Consider the following 10399-nt stretch of genomic DNA (forward strand, 5'->3'; position numbering starts at 1 on the left):
CTTAGGTGCCAGAAAGTTTGTTCTAAGGTAAATATCCAACATAGTAATCAACTTAGCAGTAACACTTAGTCCATATATTTTCCTTCTTATGATGATTTCTGATTTCTTACCTTTACAACTGCCTTAGTAGAGCAGTCCTACTTCATATGTAATTTAATATTATAAATAATCTAAATTTTTATGAGTAGTGAATTAGAAGTATTATGTAAGAAAAAATATAGAACTATTACATTTCTCTTTAAAGACATAAATTGTTATCCTTAAAAATCTGAATCTGTTGCTTTTCTTTTTCTTTTCTTTTCCTCAGTTTCTCTCTCCTTTTGGTTTAACATGTTTCTAAAACTAATGAGTTCTCAAAGCAGAGGAAACAACTAACCTATAGAACTAGAGAAAATATTTGCAAGATATACATACTATAAGGAGTTAATATCTAAAATATATAAGAAAGTCAAACAACTCAGTATCAAAAAACAAATAACCTGTTTTAAAAATGGGCAAAGGACCTGAACAGATATTTCTCCAAAGAAATACAAATGATCAACAGTTATATGAAATGTGCTCATCATCACTAATCATCAGAAAAATGTGAATTAAAACTACAATGGGATATTACCTCACATCTGTTAGAATGGCCATAATCACAAAGATAAAAGATAACAAGTATTGGTGAAGATGTACAGAAAAGAGAACACTTGTACCCTGTTGGTGAGAATGTAAATTGGTGCAGCCATTATGCAAAGCAGAAGCATTTTTGCAAAGTAAAAAATTAAAAATTGAACTTCTAAAAATAGAAACTACTATTAAAAAAAGAGCTCCCATTTCTAGGTGTATATTTAAAGGAAATGAAATCGGTATCTCAAAGAGATACCTGTACCCCCATGTTCATTGTAGCGTTATTCATAGAAGCTAAGATATGGAAACAACTTAAGTTGTTGATAGATGAACAGATAAAAATATGTGGTGTATGTATATACAATGTGATATTATTCTGTCTTAAAATGAAGGAAATCATGACATTCACCACGGTATAGATAAAGCTAAAAGGCATTATTGTAAGTGAAATAAGCCAGAAGCAGAAGGGCAATTACTGCATGATCTCACTTACATACAGAACCTAAAACAGTCTAATTCATAAAAGCAGAGAATAGGATGGTGATTATTAGTGATTAGGGCCTGGGAGAAATGGGAAGATATTAGCCAAAGTGTGAAATGTTTTACTTATTCAGAATGATTAAGTTCTAAACGCCTCCTTTACAACATGATGACTATAGTTATAATACTATATTGTATGTATGAAATTTATAAAAGGGTAGATCTTAAGTGTCCTCTCACTACACACTAAAGGATAACTATTTGAGGTGATATTAATTAGGTTAATTGTGACTTTTGTTTCATGATCGATAAAATTATCAAAACATCATGTTATATACCTTAAGTATATACAGTTTTTATTTGTCAATTTTTATTTGGTAAAGCTGGAAAAAATCAGGTATTCAGAGGAAAAAAGAAAGATAAAACCGATGAGTTCTTAGTTTAGGATAAAACAGGTATATAGAGTTGTCCAGGAGAAAATGTACATTCTCCAGATGCAGGTTAACTTTCAAGAGGATGTCAAGTAGGTAATCACAAGAAAGCTTCTCCAGAATTAATCATCTTTTGAAAAAAATGTATTGATCTCCATAAGGTTCTACATAAACATATGATTATCTTTCTAGGTATTGAGAAGGTAGTAAGACACTAGGAGAGGCTGATAGATGGCTCTGAGTTATTTAAGAGAAGTCCCTGGCTCTGTTTCACCAAAGTTTTCTAGAAGGCAACTGAGGCCAGTTTGATAAGAGATGCTCTATATAACTGAGTATTCAGCTTTTCTCATAGATTTAACCATTTTTTTCCAGGATGAGAATTGATAATTGCAGTAACTTATCTGACCAGTAAAACTCAATGTCTTTAGAAAAGTAGTCATTATTGGTTTAAACACTGTAAATCAGATTTATATAACTTCCAGGGTCATTCTACATTCCATGTACAAAGAAGAGAACATGCAATGAGGAATCAAAATGACACGATTTGAATCTGAGCTCTGCCACTTCATAGATTATTGGCTTCCTACATTATCAAACTTAACTTCTCTGAGCCTTTGTTTACAAATGTGTGAGATGGGAATGAAAACACATATCTTGAGTGGCTATTATGAGGGTTATATTACTTAATATGCATAAGGGCATACCATAGTATCTGTCATAGACTCCTTTTTGGGTAACAAATGTTACTTAGGTCTCTTAGCTGCACTGTCGTGTGAAATAGACATGAATTAGTAAAGTAATCTATAGTTTCTACACTCAAGCATTGCTTAGGTGATTAACTGATTATTGACTGATTCTTTCATTTATTCATTTTTGATTGATTCATTTATTCATATAACAATCATGTACTAGTCAACTATTTACTATAAGGTAAACAAACCAGCTTTTTTGAGAAATATTTCTCATGAAATGCTATATACATCATCTGGAAGAATGTATGAGAAATTAAGTCAGTACTAAAATGTAAGCAATACTTTCTTCAAGTGTATTTTTTATTTGTTTATTTTGAGAGACAGAGACAGAGAGAGAGAGACAGAAAAAGAGAGAGAGAGAGAGAGAGAGAGAGAGAATCCCAATCAGGCTCTGTGCTGACAGTGGGGCTTGAACTCACGAAATGTGAGATCATGACCTGAGCAGAAGTCAAGAGTTAGACGTTAAACTGCCTGAGCCACCCAGATACCCCTGTCAGTAATACTTTCTGTAAGCACTCCCAGAGGTGAAAATTTTAATTTGTATATATTAACAATAGTAGAGGAAAAACAATTAAGACACATTAGCATTTATGCATGGTTTTATAGGCAGAACAAGCTAGGTCAAAGAATGAGGAAGTAGAACCAAGAACTCTCCATGTCAGACCACAGACCAATTTGTAGGATTGCATCTTTCCATTTATTCTGTTCATTCAGTCATTTTCTTTTCTCGAGTCTCCCTCTTCTTACTTTCATCTATTTTTCTTCATCTACCAACTCATCAGTTTATCCATCAAATATTTATTAAACCTCTATTAGGTTCAAGGTACTACAAATATAATAATAGTTTCATTTCCTCAAGGACTTCATTGCCTACTTGCAGAATGAGTATGATATAGATAATAAAAGAACTTTGGGTTAGTGTATTTAGTAACATTTTATATAGGTTGGTGGCTCTGAACTCAGGGTGGGAATCATGAAGACCTCAACTGAATCTCAGTTTCTCTACACAGAGAACTTAAGCAAGTAACTCACATTTCTTAGCCACCATTTATTAAGCCATTGAATAGTGATTGTAATAGTGCATATTCATAGGACTACTGTGCAGATGAAATGACATAGTATATGGGAAGCATTGTTTAATATCTGTAACGTTATCATGATGTTAGATGATATAGAGGAACTAACTTGATTTTGATATGGAAATGTCAGACACATTTCTACAGAATGGGCCTATGGAACAGCACCTTAGAAAGGAGTCAGATTTTCCAGACAGCAAACCAAGGTGGAGGAGGAGATGATTTGCAGGCTGATAGAGTAGCATTTGCAAAGACATTGTGGAGATTGGAGGCTTGGCTGTGAAATTCCATTGCCACTTTGTCCCTTCATTTTTCAAAGCCATTTATGGAGTGGCAAGTGAGGAAAGAGAGGACCTAAAATAAAAGAAAGCACAGTTTGAAGAGAAAAAGAGCTTCAAATAGGTACTTAGAGTTCTCTGGCCGAGTCCAGGGAGTCTTTAAGAGCTTTACAGGTTTAAGAGCTGACTTACATAAATAAATAGCCATTATTATTAAAAGGGGAATAAACTTTTATTTCAAGCAATGAGTTCTCTGATTTGCTAAATGGAGTAAGAAAATACTAGATCTCATTAGAAGTTTTAGTAGGTTTAATTTTAATTATTTTAATTTTATGCCCAAGCATGTCTGTACATTTTTTTTTCAAATATCTGATTAAATATAAGGTTTCTGGTATTTTGTGCACTGAAAAAAAAAAGAGAGAAAAAAAAGAAAAGAAAAAGTAAGCTCTTCTCTGTGGGATATATTTCATGAAATATATTGTGTACCGGCAAGCAGAATATACCATTTGCTATTAGAATAAGCTCATTGGATGGATCATAAAATATATTTAAAATGTGCTTAAAAAAGAAGAATGACATCAAACACTTGTAAGTTCCGTGAGAGCAAATGTCTAATCTTGAATATTTACCACCAAATCCCTACCATAAGGCAATGAAGTCTATAAATACTCACTGAGTGCTTAACTGTTCTGTTAAATTAAGATTTTAGAGGGTGGAAATATATTTTGATTTTTATAGTGTCTGCAATTGTAACAGAAATTTATGAAGTTATATTTTATTATCATAAGGTTTCTTACTTCCAAGGATATTAACAGCAGTTCGTGGTCATAGCATCCAATTTAAAGAACAATTCAAATTAACCCTATATAGTATCAGACTTAGTAGTTTTTTTTGATACCTTGCAGATTTGTTTATACATTTTCATCTAGCAAATAACTTGAATTTCTGCTATGCATCAGGCAACACATTAGCCATGAATAAAAGTGAGATACAAATGAAAATATGGGCCCACATTGCTCAACAAGGTTATAAAACAGGAATAGCAAAAAACTGTATTAGCAGGGGAAAGTAGTATGTGCTGTAAGAGATCCAGATAAAATACTGTGCAGTATTCATTTATTCATTTATTGCTTGAACAGAAGTATTCTCCACTCTTTAAAAATGTATAGACCCTCAACTTTATCATTGGAGAAAATAAGATCTGAAGGAATGAAGTCATGCTAGCTAACCAGAGTCTCCTGTCATAGAGGCAGTCAAATTGGGTTGACTCATTTGACACCAAGAAGTCTCTTTCTGTCAGATTTCTTTCAAACCACTTTACATAAGTTGACATAACCAATCTATAAAGTAGATACTTTGATGATTCCCATGTATAGATGAGGACACTGAGGCACAGGGAAGTTGATAATTTGTACAAGGTGTCTCAGAGAGTAAAAGGTAAAGCCAGGATTTGAACTCAGCTGGACTGGTTCCAGGACCAACATTCTCACTTATTATGTCCAAGAACCAACATTCTCACTTATTATGTCACATTGACTATCACTGGGGGGGGGGGGGGGGAGAACAATTTCCCACGTGGACAATTTCTGCCCAGTGTGTGAATGCCATCTTTGATGCAAGTACAGGTGCCATAGGAGCTCAGAGAAGGAAAAACCTGGTCCAGAATGTGTGGGGTCACAGGAGAGAAGGTATGATCACTCTTAAGTTAGCCTGCAGGATAAGTAAGTTAAAGAAGAGAAGAGCTAAGAAAAGTGTATCCCCAAAGTGAGGCAGTAGGGTAAATAGCTAGTATTATTAAAGAAATCTTTAGGAAGCAACAAATACAGCACACTCACCCACTCAGATCCTAAAAATTAGGTTCCTTAAAACCTCCACAGTTGGAGGATTTGCAGCTCGGCAAAACTAGAATCAAGGGAGACCATAGTGGTATATGAATAAACAGAGGCCCTTATTAATAATTGATCTGTGTTTGTTGAAGTAAAGGAAAAAGAACAACATACCAAGTGAGGACTAGAGCAACAACATGTTTAAGTCTTTGTGTAATAATAATAAATGGATAATTGACACTTATCACTTGCTAGAAAAATTTCAGGGTCTTTTCTTTCTTCCACCTCAGTTCTCTCTAGCCTAGGAAATTCAGGTGTTCAAAACTCCAGGTTTGATTTTCCACTGCTTTTTTTATCATTCTTAAGACTTCTTTGAAAAACTCTTCTCCTGCTCTGTCTTCATTTAGCCTCATATCTCTATTTCTAATTTTCTATTTTCTTTCTCTCTTAAAATTGTCTACAAAAATAGGAGTGATTTAGTTGCTTTGTCCTGGAATAAAAATACTCAGTTACTAAAGCTCTATTTAGAAGACAATGCACTTGTGCTCCCAGTACAAATGAAGAAGCTACTAAATGGAGAGAATATAATACTGCAGATTGGAGTTGCAAAACCATGCTAGTGAAGTAAGAGCGGCTAGGATAAAGATGCAGATCTTAAACTCCTGCTTTACTATTTACCAGCCATAACTCTGATAAAACTATCCTCTCCGAACCCCAATTCTCATCTATAAAATGTGCATAATAACAGTATCTCTCACATAAGAGTATGTTATATTTTAAAGTTATAAGTCACATAAAGGGCTTAACCTAGTGCTTGGCACATTAAAAGTGGTTACAAAACATTAGTCTGGATGGTTGGAGAAGAGCCAGATCATGGCAGAGCTCTTATAACTTGTTAAGAACGTTGAATTTATACTGTGAGCTGCATGAATCCAGCTCCAGGATTGAAGCAGTTGAGAGATGGAGTCAGTGTTCATTTAAAATGGATGGGTCTTCCACTTAGTTGAAGATGGGTTATAAGTGTGCAAACCAGAAATGGAGAGGGGAAACATGGGGCCAGCAGTAAGTTTAGTGCACTTGTTCAGGTTGCGTATTCTTCAGTTAATCATGTATAGGATACCAGTATATGGCAAAGGCAATGTTGGACATTTAAAAACGTCAGGTGCATATCTTAATAAAGGATCTCTTTTAGCCATTACTCTGAAAAAAGAAAAGGTTTTAGTAATTCCATGGCTTCCCTTAGGACCGTTAGTATGATGAAGTCTTTAACTTGTAAATGTACAAGGTGTCGTTTTTAACTGAAGTGAATATAAAACTCTGCATGTCACTGAAGGTCAAGCTATTACCCTTTAGGCCTCCTATAGAGATTCTGCCAGGAATTGATATTCTTTCTCCATCTATGCTTTCTTTCCAGGGTCAGTCCACTGATATTTTAATCTTGAGCTATGAATCCAGAAGAGTTATATATTGATGCCATTTTCTCCACATTAACCCATATGCTTAGGGCATGGCCTTCATCACAAGTCCTTATGGTAAAAATTCAATGAAATGCATGTCTGTTTTGTTCTTCAGAGTAATTAGAACTATATAGGTCACAATCCCCATGGATAGCTAAGATACAACAATGCATCATCCTTCCACTGCAGTGCCTTTTGAAGTCAGTAGTCAAGATGCCTTTTGATTCTGCCTTGTACAATAGATGTGGGTCTTTATCTTGATTATTAACTATCTTCCATTTTGCACCATGTAACCTAATAAATGCAATTATATTAGTCAAGCCTTGATTATATCCTAAGTGTTTTATAATGCCAACAGAAATTGTTTATGTCCTCTGTGTATGTATGTATATATATATTCAGTAAGGATCTATCTATTTGATAGGGAGAATTAAAAGTATATAGAGACAATAGAGACAGAGAAATATAACATGCGATCTGTTATGCAGATTTTTTGTTTTTAAAGGAGTTTTGGAAAGCTTAAGTAATTTTTCCAAAGTCATCTTGGTAAGTGTTGAAGCTAATAAAAGGCACCATTCCCTTCTAATGTATTATAATTGTTTTATTTTTTATTCATTTTTTTATATTTAAATAATTAAAACAAAACTATCTCCCCATGATCTTACTGTTTAGAAGAGATCGCTTAATTCTATTAATTTATCTTATTATTTCTTTCCACATCAACCAGTGAAATCATTATACTGCTAAGTCGTGGGCTACACATTTTAGACATTTAGTGGCCTGTGCTATGAGAGATGAGGACTTACTATACTTATACTTGCCCAACCTCCCCAAATTAGGGAAGTTTGTTTTTGGAACAAGATGGCACAAATCTTTTGACTGGGTCTCTTATCCCTACTTTCCCTATTTGATTACTTTTTTCTTTTCTTTCTTTCTTTTTTCTTTTTCTTTTTTTTTCTTTTCTTTTTTTTTTTTTTTTTTTTTGAGAGGGAGAGCAAGAGAGCGAACGATGGGGAAGGGCAAAGGGAGAGAGAGACAGACAGCAGACTCCATGCCCAGCATGGAGCCCAGGGAGGGACTAGATCTAATGACCATGAGATTATGACCTGAGCTGAAGTCAAGAGTCGGATGCTTAACCTCCTAAACCACCCATTTGCCTGCCTCTCCCTTTTTGAATTCTTAATCCAAGTCATTAATTTCTCTGATCTTCACTTTCCTTATCAATAAAATGAAGATAACACTGCACTAAGTTTTATTTTCCAGTACTTTAATTCTCTGAAACCAAAGGCTCTTGATGAAGAGCCAAATCATGCATAATCTTCCCAAATCGAACTCCTCACTTCTGTCCTAATCCACAAAAGACAAGGCATTGGCTGGGCTTTCAGAGTATATTTATCTTCCTTTACCCTCTCTGGATTACTCTCTTGCAATAATTGCTCTCCGATCAGGAAGACACCTGCTCTATAGAAAACAAACGAGAGAGACTGTCGCTGTTTAGTACCCTGTCTTAATTCTTTGGACTCCACACGCTCAGTTCTTGTTGGATGTGACATTGGCTCTGTGGAATTCTTATGATGTTTGGTAATGTTCCTCTTTTGCTAAGTGCTTTATAAACTGAGAATTTCTCCACCATAGGCAGGAAATGATGGAACTATTTGTGTTGTTACTATTATTGTTCTGTCCTCAATTTCTCTGGATAGGTCTTAAAATTAGAAGATCACAGTCCAGGATAGTAACTGGTCCTAATAATTTCCTGTGGGCCAGAACATGGATTCTAAATAGTACACTGTAAGCCAATTTCATGTCAACTTCAAATTTTCTATCCCAGGTTAAAATTGTGTATTATATTTTTTTCTGCCTCCTTTGAAAACTCAGTAGTATAATGTGTCTCTATCTTCTTATAACATTATGAAAAAAGACAGATGATTTGATAACATCTTTAGTAAGTCAATATTGGCTGTTGTATATCACCCAACCTTCCCTGTAGAAATGGGGTGATTTCCTGGGGGAAAAATATATGAGGATTTGCTTTTAAATGATTCAAAGGCTTATTCTGAATAAATCTCTTTGGAGAAAACTCCAGTTTGAAATCTCACCACCAATGGCTGCATTTGCTGTTATTTTTCTGAGAGATATCCACTTACAAATAATAGATGCAACACCACAAAATTTTGAAGAATGACTGGGGAATTCCTGTTGTTATTGCTCCGTTCTTACAATCCTCAAATCTCTGGTTTTATGCCTGTCATAGTCTCAGTGGCTGGGTCAGTCACTGCTGCTTACAAATGGCCTAAGCTCTTGGTAAAGCCCTGGGGTGCCTGCACTGCTTTCAAGCAACCGTCAGCTTTCTTCTACAGAAGTAAATGCTGCCTCAGTCCCCACAAGCATTAGACCATGGCCCAAATCTCAGAGAGATGGTACTACTGCCTTTCCATGCAATAAATGTTATGAGTGCTAACTATCCCCTTGAATATTCTATTAAAGAAGACTGTCCTGCTTTCTTCCAGTTTCCATGGAGAAATACACATTTTTGCTTTGTAATTATGAAAACAAATGTTATCAGCACCATTTTTTTGTGACTACCATAGTTGCCATGCACTGTTACATGATTTATGCATGTAATCCTTAGTTTCATAGTAATTATTATCTCCATCTACAGATGAAGAAATTGAGACTTACAGAGGGAAAATAACTTTCCCAAGTTCTCAAAGTTAGTAAGTTGGAGAATTGGTCTTTGAAAGTGGGTGTCTCCGGTCTTTCCTTCGTTATATCAGACAGATGCTAGAAATCTCATTTTTGTTTTACTTTGATTGAGGAAAAACTGGCATAAAACAGGAGACTTTGGGTGCCATTTGAGAGTAAAGCTTATTTTCAAGAGAATTTAGAAAAAAGATACCAATGCAATTATCCGTTCTTTCGGATAAGAAGCTAATAATTTAGTTGGGAGTGGCAAGATCACCACTCTCATGAAACTTCGTTAATCAGGATAGGCTAACTCGTATCACAAATTACTCCTCAAACCCCAATGAATTAATGAAATAAAAGTTTCTGAGTCAAATCAAGGTCTAATTTAGGTGACAAATGGGATCAGAGGTTCTAATAAGTCTTTTAGGTACCCAGCCTTCTTCCATCTTGTGGCTTCATCCTTATGTGGATCCCTAGACCCATCTCTGTTCACCCACTGAATGAAGAATAAGAACAAAGATTTTGTATGGGGAGTTTATATAGAAAAAGACAGGTCTGGATGTGGTCACTATCACTTCTGTTCATATTTCCTTGGCCAAAATGTCATCACATGATCATTTGCAACTGCAAACACTGGCTAAGAAATATAATCTAGCCATGGGACCAGGAAGAAGAGGAGATGAATGTTGAAGAGCACCAGTAATCTCTATCACATCCTTCTATAGTCTATTCCCACAATAATTAAAAATGGATGTTAGTTGACTAGCAGTAGGAGTAAAGAGAGACCAGTGGTCAGAGGGAA

The 10399-nt window shown here is 35.0% G+C and overlaps 1 long non-coding RNA gene across 1 annotated transcript in view; it reads left to right on the forward strand.

Annotated features, from left to right (window-relative positions):
• The window catches only part of LOC120231635, a 34443-nt gene extending 27286 nt beyond the window's left edge, over window positions 1-7157 (forward strand). Inside the window, exon 3 of the long non-coding RNA XR_005528369.1 lies at window positions 6870-7157. This is a non-coding gene — a long non-coding RNA (uncharacterized LOC120231635). The remainder of the gene's footprint in view (window positions 1-6869) is intronic.
• The last annotated feature ends 3242 nt before the right edge of the window (window positions 7158-10399 follow it).

This window comes from Hyaena hyaena, unplaced genomic scaffold, assembly GCF_003009895.1.
Source record: "Hyaena hyaena isolate Hyena2069 unplaced genomic scaffold, ASM300989v1 scaffold_59, whole genome shotgun sequence".
NCBI lineage: Eukaryota > Metazoa > Chordata > Mammalia > Carnivora > Hyaenidae > Hyaena > Hyaena hyaena.